At 42.7% G+C, this 12,687-nt stretch overlaps 1 protein-coding gene across 9 annotated transcripts in view; it reads left to right on the forward strand.

The window, feature by feature from the left end:
- Nucleotides 1-12,687, forward strand: part of ANKS1B (ankyrin repeat and sterile alpha motif domain containing 1B) — a 756,551-nt gene that overhangs the window by 670,764 nt on the left and 73,100 nt on the right. The gene's annotated exons all lie outside the window — the stretch shown is intronic.

Raw genomic sequence — 12,687 nt, forward strand, 5'->3', positions numbered from 1 at the left:
TGATGGATGAATATTTTTTGCCATTGTATTTGTATCCTTTTGTAACCCCTCTTCTCTGATAATGTTCACCTCAAGGCATGAAAGGAAAAGATATTTTGAGAAATACTTTTGCTGTCCCCTCACTGCCCCTGATGGAGTTAATCCAATTGTCCTGCTGTGCTCACAGAGTCTGTTTTCTCCCACCCACGGTGCTTCCTTCTCACAAATTAAGAGTCAAAGTACAGCATGATGCCAGCCTGTGGTGTACGAGATTAACTGGCAGTGATGAACATTGTGTTTCAAGCTAGTAACTTCATGTAGTTCAGCTGATTCTCTTGGAGCACTTCTGTGATATTTCGGGGTATATGTGAGGATGATACTTGTCATCTTCTTGCTGTGACTTCCCTATGTCAGCATATTGACATTGTCGAGGATGATTCTTCTTTCAAAATGTACAAACAAGTTTCACATTTTTACTTTTTAAGCTCTTCCTTTGTAAAGTGACTACACTTTTATACTAGAATATTAATGCAGTGTTTGATCAAATATTGAATTCAGAGACTTAGCAGGTAAGGATGAGTAACAATAGCATTTTTTGGACAAATGTGTCATTTGTTTTTTATTCTCTGCACATCATAGGTTAACACAAAACAGCCTGAATGCAGGCGAAAATTATCTTCACTGACAGTAAGGCATGCAAGGTTTGGGCCCATACTGTTTGGCTTAGTTCAGTGCAGGGACCCAATCATTTACTAAATGGAAAATTCTCAAACATAATAATAATTAGGTTATCAACCAGAGAGCTGTCTGACCTGTAAATGTATCAGCAAATGGAAGCTACCCCTCCGAAATTAAATGACGTTTTTCAAAAGCATTTTGATGATTAACAAAATTTGTCATGTTGGATATTTGATTTTCTCTGTGCACATTGAAGATGGCTTTTGTAGTGTTTTGTGTGATGTCACCATGTTGATAGCTGATCGTATGCATAAAATTTTAATGTTAGGAGGAAGTATCCAACACTATATTGTATTAGTTTTTTATTGTTTCATTACCTTTTTTACCATGATATATAATTGCATGATGTAAAAACAAACTTATATAATCAAATTTCTATTCTAATATATTTTTCACTATAAAATATTACTATCATTACCCTGATGTTAAAAAAAATAATATTTTTGTTCCATATGTATCAAGTGTTTATTTTTATTATAGTTGCTCTTTCTTTACCAACTGGCAAATCATTATTTGCTTCCTTTGGTATTCATTGGAATAATCATCATCATCAAATTATTTTGGCACTTGTAATACATAATTCTATCTAGTAATTCAGTGACCACTTATTAAAAGAATGCTCACTTTCCCTTTTACGTGGAATCTATAATCTTGATAGAACTGTGTCATACTTAGCAAATGCATCCATTTTACCCCAGTGAATATCAGAGATTGCTGTAGAGATTCACATTTCGTTCTTTAGATTTCACCACCCTCAAGGCTGTTCATCTTTGTATACAGATTTCATATGCTTTGCTAGCAGCAAAGTATTTGAAATACTGTCAAAGATTAGAAGAACAGTGTGGGATTTGTTATGTTGCCAGTGACACAAATTATGCTTTTAGATTATCTGTTATACAAATAATATTGCAAGGTACAATGGAATAACACTGGGGTCTCTGTGCTAGCCCTACAATAGGAGTAGGAGAGAAGAGATTCCCCAGGTCCATGAACCCATCTACTCTGCACATCTGGAGCTGAGGGGTTGGAGACATTATTTCAGTTCTCAGGCAGGAAGAGAAGCCAATGGGAGGGGTTAGCTACATAGCAATTCCATGTTCTAGTACTGGATGGGAGGTGGATTTCACCTGTATAACTGCACCCACTCCACCCACACGGAGCCTGAATAATTTAGCTTTGTGAATATGGGAGAAGTGCATTTCCCTGTTTGTGTCTATAAAACAGTTCATCATTAAGTGCTGTTGAAATAAAATGATAAATCATTTTTGGCCTTGTGACTCAGAATAAGCCAAGTTGATCATAATTCTAATAATTCTGGGGTGGAGAGGATATTGTTCAATGAGCTTTTTCAACATCTCAGTTTAATGTTTTTGCAATCCTCAGATATAATAAAAAATTCTTTTTTTATACACACACACACACAGTATATATAGTATTTTATACAAACACCGTGTATGTGTATGTGTTCGTGTATGTAAGTAAAACAAGAATTTATATATTAAAAATATATAAAATCTTTGTATGTGTTCTTGTTACAACTGTGGTTTGCAAAACTATTAAATCAAGATGTTTTAAAAAGTCCATAAATGTGTTCATTAAAAACTAAAGTAAAAGTTGTTCTGAACAAGTAACATGCAGACTGAGACCAGTCATCAGAGGATATAGTGAAAATTTTTAATGACCAGATCTAATTTAATAGAAATTAGGAGAAGGCCATGATAAAGAAATGAAACTAATAATTTTCAGTTGGAACATTAAAGATCATCAGTTACAAGCACAAAATCAGTATTATTATTTTTATATAGAACTCAATAACATGAAGAACTTACAATCTAATATATATTCTTAAGACACATCTGATCCTACCACTGAAGTTAATGAGAATTTTGAAATCAGGTTGATGGCAGGATGGGGTCCAGAGTGTATATCAAAGTTTTTCAATTGAAGTCAATAACCAAACTCCCAGTAACTTCAGTGATACAGGATAATGCTTAAATAAATAAACATAAGATGCCTGGATCTGAGCTTGCATTACACCAGTTTTACAACAGTGTAACTCAAGTGGCTTCAGTGGATGTATTTCTAATTTACACCAGCACAGATGAGACCAGAATCAGGACCCATAATTCCAGATACTTAAAGAAGACATAAGCCTATTGGCCCGTCAGAACCCTTAGAATGCTGTTCTGCAGCTGAGTTATACTTGAGCCTTATTTTTCCAGGTAGATTATTTATCTCTCTTCTTCATGCCTGATTTATAGAAACAGAATTTATTAGACAACCATCTGTCTTTGTGGAATGTTGTTGTCACCAAGACAACTTGACATCTGTTTCCAAATGGTTAATATATACAGTAGAATAATGACACATACTGTGTATCATTTATAAGCCAGTCTCTCACCAGCTTGATGTACATGGAAGTAGTGACTTTCGCTGAAACATGGGCAACCAGAAATATTGTCTTGTTGTGTCCAGCTGTGTTTCAACAGCTCTTTTACCTCAAAATAACAGCAGACCGGAGTATTCCTTTTTTGAATGCATACATCGTGCATGCACACCAAGGATCCTTCTACTGCATTAAGCATGCAAACGATCCGCTAATGTTTGGGGTAAGGGTTGTGTTTAGGATGGGGAAGAATAAGGAACTAGCCACTCTACAGTACTATCCCCTGCAGACTGCCTGGATTTCTGGGTTAAAAGGTGGCTAGGAGTTAGCACAGCATGCAACTGTATGAATGTACATTGTCTATGGCTGTTCCTGAGGAGCTACAGGAGCACTCAGCTGAAGACAGCATGGCCATGATTGATTCTCAATACCACCATACTTCTAAGAGGAAGAGAGGCCCAGCAGAGTAGCATGGAGGAGCAGGTATCCATTGCAGACAACTCCTGCTTCCATGGATCTAGCGCTGGGGTGGGCAAACTTTTTGGCCTGATGGCCACATCTGGGTGGGGAAATTGCATGCAGGGCCATGAATGTAGGGCTGTGGCAGCGGGTTGGGGTGCGGGAAGGAGTGTGCGGTGTGGGAGGGGGTACGGTGTGCAGGAAGGGGCTATGGGCAGAGGGTGGAGTGTAGAAGGGAGTGCAGAGTACGGGAGGAGGCTCAGGGCAGGGGTGCAGGAGGGGGTTTAGGGCAGGGAGTTGTCCGCATGAGGGGTGCGGGGTGCAGGAGGGGGCTCAGGGCAGAGAGTTGGGGATCAGGAGGGATACAGGGTGCAAGAGGGGGCTCAAAGGAGGAGGGTGTGGGGTATAGCAGGGGACTCAGGGCAGGGGATTGGGGTGCAGGGTGCAGGAGGGGTTCAGGGTGGGGGCTCCAGCCCAGCCTCACTTACCTGGAGCAGCAGCGGCATGCAGCAGGTCTAAGGTGGGCTCACTGCCTGCATACCTGGCTGCGCCCGCTGCCCTCATCTGTGGGTACCTGCCCCAAAGCTCCCGTTGGCCACGGTTCCCGTTCCTGGTCAATGGGAGCTGTAGGGGTGGTGCTTGCAGGCAAAGGCAGCATGCAGAGCCCTTCCACTCCCCCTCTCTCTCCCCCAGGGGCTGCAGGGACGTGATGCTGGCTGCTTCCCGGAGCAGCCAGGGGCCCATGGCACCATGGTGGTGCAAATCCCACTGGCTGGATCCAAAGCCCTGACAGGCCGGATCTGGCCCACGGGCCATAGTTTGTCCACCCCGATCTAGCAGGTCCCTTCTTCACCAATTGCTAGGATCCCTGGGGTTGAGACACCTCACTCCGTGACAGGAGCTGTTCAGCATTTTGACAGGTTCTTAAACTATGGTTACTTTACTGTTTTGCAATGGTTAGCTCCTCAGCTATTGTATCCATTTCCTTTGTTATGATCTAAAAAAATTAAAATCACATGCCCTTGAGAAAGGAATGCCTCGCAAGAAATCTTGCAAAGCAAATATCTGTTTTTTCCTGCATCTCTACCACCCTGCAGCAAGTTTCTCGGCAGGACAGAAAAGTGAGGTTCAGTGTAATTGTATCAGTGTTGCAGTTTATTTATATGTGTACAGTAACCATTGTTGAAAATTTAATGGTTCAGCCATATTTATTTGCCAATAAAATGGAAGTGATTTGCCCCATGTAATGGATACCAACTTTCAAGTTTTTGAGGTAAATTATAGATGAGGAAAGATGTGCACTAGAGGGACTGCTGTACTTCTGTTTCTTACAATTTTTCCTCAGGAAAGACTCTGCTGTGTTATTACTACTGTCTTGTTAGACCCTGTTATGACATGAATCCTGTGCTCCAATGTTTTAAAATGTATTTAAAAAAACAAACTGGAGGAATATAAATGCTTTAAATTTTAAAAATGTAAAATATATTTTAATACTTTAAGTGCATAAAGTTCCACTGTGTATATGGGGTTATCACACACATTCAGAAACTCCATATCTTAATGCTCTACTGGCTTACAAAGATGACTCAGGTTTGCCATGAGCAGTTACAACCAAACGTGGTTTTAACTGTATTTGAAAATAGATCCAAATACAAATTACTGTACAAGTCCCAGTGTGGTCAGGGCCTGAATTTCAGGGTTTGGCAGATCTTTTTCTAATCAGCTCCAATGCTGTGGTAGAATGTTGTAACGCAATTTGTATTGTATCCATACTTAATATGATCTCATACCATAGGATCAGGGCCGGCTCTAGCAATTTCGCCGCCCCAAGCATGGCGACACCCCGGGGGGGGCGCTCTGCTGCTCGCCGGTCCCGTGGCTCCGGTGGACCTCCCGCAGGCATGCCTGCGGATGCTCCAACCAAGCCGCGGAACCAGCGGACCCTCTGCAGGGAAGCCTGCCGGAGGTCCACTGGAGCCACCTGCCGCCCTCCCGACAACCGGCAGAGCGCCTCCCGCGGCATGCCGCCCAAAGCACGCGCTTACGCGCTGTGGCCTGGAGCTGGCCCTGCATAGGATGATCATGTCTGGAAAATGATCTAGCTATTTTCCTTGGAGGTTCGCTTATGACAGGAGTTGTGCTATCCAGGCTGTGCGATTTATAGATGTTTAAATTTTCCAAATCTTTATAATACGAAACCCTGTACCCATCACCCAGCTGAGTAAGAGCATCTGCAGAGGAGAAGTAAGGGAGGAATCATTTCTACAGGCCTTCAACTACAAAACTAATTCTCTGGGTGTAGATGTGGATTGAAATCCAATTCGTTTTTACATTTTTACAAGTCTCCTTTTTAGATCCTCATGACTCCACACTGGCTGATTCTTGTTCCCTGGGTTCTTTCTTTCCACAAGAATCATAGCCTTACGCCTGCATTTCTAAAGCATCCATTGCTGCAGTATATGGGGACTCTGGACACTTAACTCTGGTGGTGTTTGGTATTATCCAACCAGGAGCCACGCTGTGGGGGGAAAATGGTGATACTCACTTTACTATCTGCACACAATCCCAGAAAGCTTATGGTTTCACCTAAAGTGATCAGCAATAAAATAGTTAACGGTGCTGAATTTCAATTAACATTTCAGATGTTTACCTGCAGCTCAGGAAGACAGCACCTGACCGATTCATATTTACAAGGTTTCCTTCACAACCCTAAGGCCTTAGAAACATTTTTTAATTAAATGAAGCTTAAAATCTGGAGGAACTGATTGTGCCACTAGTAAAATGTTAGTACTGTTCTGAGCTCTAATTACTTTCTTGTACTGCTCCCAGCATAATGGCATCGGGGTGCTGTTGCCTCCTAACTGAGTCAGTCCCCAGCCTTCTTACACAGCCATGGCTGTTAGTACTGCTACTCTGTTCCAAGTACGTGCCTGTTCCAAACCACTCCAAAACCACGTCAACACACTATCTAGAATAAAAAACCCACCCCCTTTCTAGGGTGTGGATTTGTTAATAAAGAAATTAAAAGTAAGATAATATTCCGCTCAAGCCTTCTACCAAGGATTGGCTGCTCTTAGGGTTTCTAATTCAGGACTGCCCAGCTCAGACCCTAATTTCACTGTCTGTAGAGATATGCTTGCTCGGGGATTCGGGGAACGCGAGAGCAAACCGCAGGGAAGGAGACCTGCTTGCATGGGGGTTCGGGGAATGCGAGAGCAAACCGGGGAAGGAGACCTGCTTGATTACCAGAGGCTTCCTCAGGTATGCTGGGATACCTGCTTATTCCATGGAGGTCAAGAAAAGTGCTGGTAAGTGTCTACACTTGATTACCAGCGCTGGATCACAAGCGCTGGATCCTCTACACCCGAGACAAAATGGGAGTACGGCCAGCGCTGCAAACAGGGAGTTGCAGCGCTGGTGATGCCCTGCAGATGTGTACACCTCCTAAGTTGCAGCGCTGTAACCCCCTCACCAGCACTGCAACTTTGTGATGTAGACAAGCCCTGAGATCTGCCTGGGGTAAGGAGCTACCTGCCTCAGTGACTTAGCAGAATCCACTTATCCCTTTTCCAGCAGGATCAATTTCTGCTAACAAGGTGGGGTACTTCAGGCACACTGACAGCCCTGTTAAACTGTTCTTACATAATGTTCACCAGAGTTCATAATTTTTCAGGATTTGTTTTCTTGAATTCTGTTAGCCCTTATAGTTCCCCCCCCCCAAAAAAAGTATTGTGTAAGTTTATGCCAACCTTAGCAGACATAACTTTTCCTTTTCCTTTTCCAGCATCTGTATGTATGTAGTCACCAGGGAGTTATCAGTGTGTGTGTGTGTGTGTGTGTGTGTGTGTGTGTGTGTGTGTGTGTGTGTGTGTGTGATATCTGTCAGCTAAATCAAAAATCCAAATGCAAAATGTTGTACTCATATTTTGTGAATTTGTAACATTCCCTGGTGGAATGAATGGAGAATATGGAGACATAAATACAATATTACTTTATCTCTTTGCTTACATTTTTTCTTTTGACAAATGACTTGCTCCACTCTTCTTGTAATTGTATTACACCACTGAGTATAAGAAAACTCACTACAATGGAAGTTATGCTTAATCCAAAAATGTGATATGGGCTTGCACTTTTTTGTGACATGTATCATGGTTGTCGGCAAAGTGAGAGGCATATCACATACATGCTTTTTTGTCTCTGATATGAAATTTAGGCTATCTTAATGCCTTAAGCTATTGTAGTAGTGTCATGACACAATCTATGATTTACCACAGCCAAACTGCAAGAACTTGTTCTGCTGCCATGTATGAAATATACTACAGTCTTTACTGCGTAATGCTAAATTGCATAACAATTATATGGATGCTATTAATTGACCATCAGTGTTATCTGATTTTGAAAATATTGATGGGGCACTAGATTGCTATGTGCACCAAGTAAGTGCAAGTCTCTTATGGCCTTTTGGTATGAAACATTAGAATGCTTGTAATATTATGCTGTCCTAGGCCTCATTCCCATTACATACTATTGACCCATATTTCTGATATTTGACATTTTTGCTAAATGCTGTCAGAGATCATCTATCACAGAACAATTTTTCAGATTATCTGTTGAACTCTCTTCTTATAACTCAAATATATAAGGGCTTCAGATAATGACATTTCTTGTTGGGAAGATGATCAATGAATCTCCAGGTAAGACAATTACGAGGGAGCCATTGTGCATTTTAAGACCAAAAACAAAGCATCTTTCATTAACAAAGTTGTTAGTCCCTAAACTGTGATTAGATTTCCCTATTGGCCAAATATGATATGTTTCTGTAAGGTGCATCTTCAAACCCTTCCACATCCAGATTCACGGTAAGATCCACTTTTTGTGAAAGAACAGAATGTGATACAGGTTATGTGGTGTTCCTGGTATTCTGAGATCGATGCAGTTTTCAGTTTAAGCCCACTCTTTTCAAAAGAGCATAATCAAATTGGAGACCCACCTTCAGAGCCCTGACCTGAAAAGTTCCAGGGACTCATTCCTCCTCAGTCACGGTGTTCAACAGTTGCATGAAGCCACAGGAAGAGCAAGTGACTCAGAAGTCTGATTTATTAATTAGCAATCCTGCTAATGCTTCTTAGTCATCAGTTTCACTAGTCGTGGGGCGAGAGGCAATTTCTCAGACTGCTAGGGCCAAGCCCATGCAAAGCTTTGAATATCGAGACAGAGACTTTGAACTGGGAGTCATTTAATTGGGAGTCAGCAAAGAGACCAGAGCACTGGAGTTATGTGTGCAGAGTGACCTGTTGTGCTAAACAAATGATCTGCTACCTTTTTGTACCAATGTGAGTGTTTTGGGATGTTTTTGTCTCATTCCTAGATATGAAATGATGTGATCAAACATGAAGGTCATGAATGTGTATATTGCTTTGGCAAGGACTGATGTGATGGGGCCCAATCTTCACACAAGTAACAAGTATAAGAAGGGCTTTTTTTCTTGCCATTGATAATGGGGCATTCAAAGCTTTGAGGAGTTCAAAAAACCACCCAAGGCTGCACAGTGACTTAACAGTCTGAGGGCAAATGCCCTCACTAATGGAAGATGTTCTCTCTTTCTACCAGCATCACCCGACTAATACCTTGCTGAGCTTTAACAAGCAGCAGTTCCTCCAGGTGCAGCTTATGGCTAGACATTGAGAAAGATGGTAATCATAGAAACATAGGGCTGTGAGGGATCTCAAGACATCATCTAATCTAACCCCCTCACTCCCTGCCACACATACACACTGAGGTAGGACCAAGTATACCTAGACCAGCGGTGGGCAACCCGCTGACTGCATACGGCCCGTCAGGATAATCCGCTGGCGTACTGAGAGACAGTTGGTTTACATTGACTGTCCCCAGGCATGGCCCACCGTAGCTCCCAGTGGCCACGGTTTGCCATTCCCAGCCAATGGGAGCTGTGGGAAGCAGTGCGGGCCATAGGTTGTCCACCACTGACCTAGACCATCCCTGAAAGGTCTTTGTCTAACCTGTTCTGAAAAACCTCCAATGGACAGGGATTCCACAATCTCCCTTGGAAGCCTGTTCCAGTACTTAACTACCATTATAGTTAAGGCTACAATTCTGTCATGGATTTCGTGACCTCCATGACTTCTTCTGGGGCAGGGCTGGAGCAGCAGCTGGTGGGAACAGCTGACCAGCAGCCAGCCCCGGGGTTGGTGGGAATAGCTGATTGGTGACCAGCCCCGGGACTGCTGGAGCAGCAGTCCCCTGCCGCAGGAACAGCAGTGGAGCTGGAACAGCTACAAGCACGGCAGCACTCTGTTTGTCCCTCCCCCTCCACCCCAGGGTATTTTTAGTAAAAGTCAGGGACAGGTTGCAGGCTTCCATTAATTTATGTTTATTGCCTGCGAGCTGTCTGTTACTTTCACTAAATATACCTGTAACAGAGTTGCTGAAGATAGAGCCGATTATGTCTTGCTTCTTGTCCCACCTTCAGTGGACATAGAGAACAATTGATCGCAGTCTTCTTTAGACAAGTCCTCAATATATTTGAAGGTTGATATCAGATTCTCTCCCCCATCCCAGCCTTTTGTCAAGAATAAACATGCACAGTTTTTTTAACCTTTCCTTATAGGTCAAGTTTTCTATACCTGTTATCATTTATGTTGCTCTCCTCTAGACACTCCAATTTATCCACATAAGTCTTCAAGTGTGGTCCCCAAAGTGGGACATAGTACTCCAGCAGAGGCTTCACCAGTGCCAGGTAGCACGGGACAATTATCGCCTGGATTTTACATAGAATACTAGTGTTAATATACCCCAGAATATTTGCCTTTTTCATAACTGCATCACATTGTTGGCTCATATTCAATGTGTGATCCACTATAACCACCAGATCTCGTCTAGTCATAGTACTGCCAAGCCAGTTATTTTGTAACTGTGCATTTGGGTTTTTTTACCCCTAAGTGTACTATTTTGCACTTGTCTTTATTGATTCTCATCTTGTTGATTTCAGACCAATTCTCCAATTTGTCAAGATTGTTTTGATTTCTAATCCTGTCCTCCAAAGTGCCAGCAAGCCCTCCCAGTTTGTCATCATCCACAAATTTTATAAGCTTACTCTTCACTCTGTTATTCAAGTCATTAATGAAAATACTGAATAGTACCAGACCCAGAACAGATCCCTGCAGAACCTTTGTAGATAATGCTCTCCCAGTTTGACAGTAAACCATTGATAGCTACTCTTTAAGTATGGTCTTTCAACCAGTTGTGCACCCATTTTATAGTAATTTCATCTGGACCTACTTTTCCCTCATTTGCCTTCGAGAATATCATGTGGGATTGTGTCAAAAGGCTTACTAAAATCAACATATCACATCTACAGCTTCCCCTCCTCCCCCATCCATTAGGTCAGTAACCCTGGAAGGAAATTAGGTTGGTTAGGCATGAGTTCTTGACAAATCAGTGTTCGTTATTACTTATCATACCATTATCCTCTAGGTGCTTACAAATTGATTATTAAATAATTTGTTCCAGTATCTTTCCAGGTATTGAAGTTAGGCTGATTGATCTATAGTTTCTTGGGTCCTCTTTGTTCTCCTTTTTAAAGATAGGTTCTATGTTTGCCCTTCTGTGGTCCTCTGGACCTCACCCATTTTGGTGCTGTTTATATTTGATGTGAAGTGAATAGAGACTTTAATGTCTTCTGCATACCGCTGGCATTTCAGCCTGTGTTGTCTCACTGGCTTTCCTAATGTCTTCCTATATATCTGGAATAATATGAAGAAAACAAGCTAGTGGGACTCTGCAGGAGGGCCTGCTGTGGGGCAATAGCTACTCACAATGATCCTCAGGGTTCAATCTGAACAGAAGGCCCTGGTTTTGTGGTGTTTCCCGTGACCTCTGTAGCTACAGGCAACCAGATTGTTAGATGCTCAACAATATGAAATAGCACAGACAGGACCAGCAGGCTGAGTGTAAATGTAGTTCCCCGGTTTGTGGACAGGAGGAGGTCAACTACCAAAGCAACAGTAGATGTCTCTGTACTGTGCCCTGTTCTGACACAGATTGAGTGGAATCTAAGGCCTTGTCTACACTGGCGCGTTACAGTGCTGCAACTTTCTCACTCAGGGGTCTGAAAAAAACACCCCCCTGAGCGCTGCAAGGTACAGCGCTGTAAAGCGCGAGTGTAAACAGTGCCGCAGCGCTGGGAGCACAGCTCCCAGCGCTGCAAGCTAATCCCCATGAGGAGGTGGAGTACGTACAGCGTTGGGAGAGCTCTCTCCCAGTGCTGGTGCTGCAACCACACTCACACGTCAAAGCGCTCCCGCGGCAGCGCTTTGAAGTTTCGAGTGTAGCCAAGCCCTAAGATATTGGTTGCTGAGAGGTTGCTGACTTCTGGATCAGGTTGCTTAAGGGATGCTACAGACCAGGCAGTAGTTTGGGCGATAACTAGGGTCGAAGAATTTTTTCTCAATACTGTCTGGGCCATTGCCTGTTTAGTGTGAAAGAGAAATCCCCTGCATCCATGTCAGTGTTGACAGTCTCTTATTAGTAGTGGACCCACAATGGAAGGTGATGTGTTCAGGAAGAAAGGAAGCAATTTGAAGCCTGGAAGGATTCTGCAAAAGTATAGTTTTGCCACATCTATGACAGAGCAGAGGCTGGATCTCTGCCTCCTAGCTCATTGGCATAGATTTGTAAGAAAATTTTTGTATTAGACTTTATTTTCTGCCACTAATGCTCAAGTTTTCTGCCTTATCCTTACACCCCCCTTAAGCTCCCAGCCATATTTCCAACAAGCTAGAGCATCAATAGACGTATTTAGGGAGTTGTAGTGACTCAGTAATTATTCAACTCTTGATCAGCTATCATTTTTTATAAATTAAGGTTTGGAATTTGGCAAGTCCAAACTTTTCTGGTCAGTCCACTGGAGGTAGTTGTTTGTTGTCTTGCTGTGGAGAGGGTTTTTATTTCAATCTAGAGGAGGACGGGGTCTGACCAGGATTGGGGGGAATCAAATCTGTGTTTCTTATGTGCACACCCTGCCTGAGGGTGTTGCTGACTTTGTGGGTACGTCTTCACTACCGGCCGTATTGGCGGGTAGCAATTGATTTCTCGGGGATCGATAT

Source organism: Gopherus evgoodei, chromosome 1 (assembly GCF_007399415.2).
Source record: "Gopherus evgoodei ecotype Sinaloan lineage chromosome 1, rGopEvg1_v1.p, whole genome shotgun sequence".
Taxonomy (NCBI): Eukaryota; Metazoa; Chordata; order Testudines; family Testudinidae; genus Gopherus; species Gopherus evgoodei.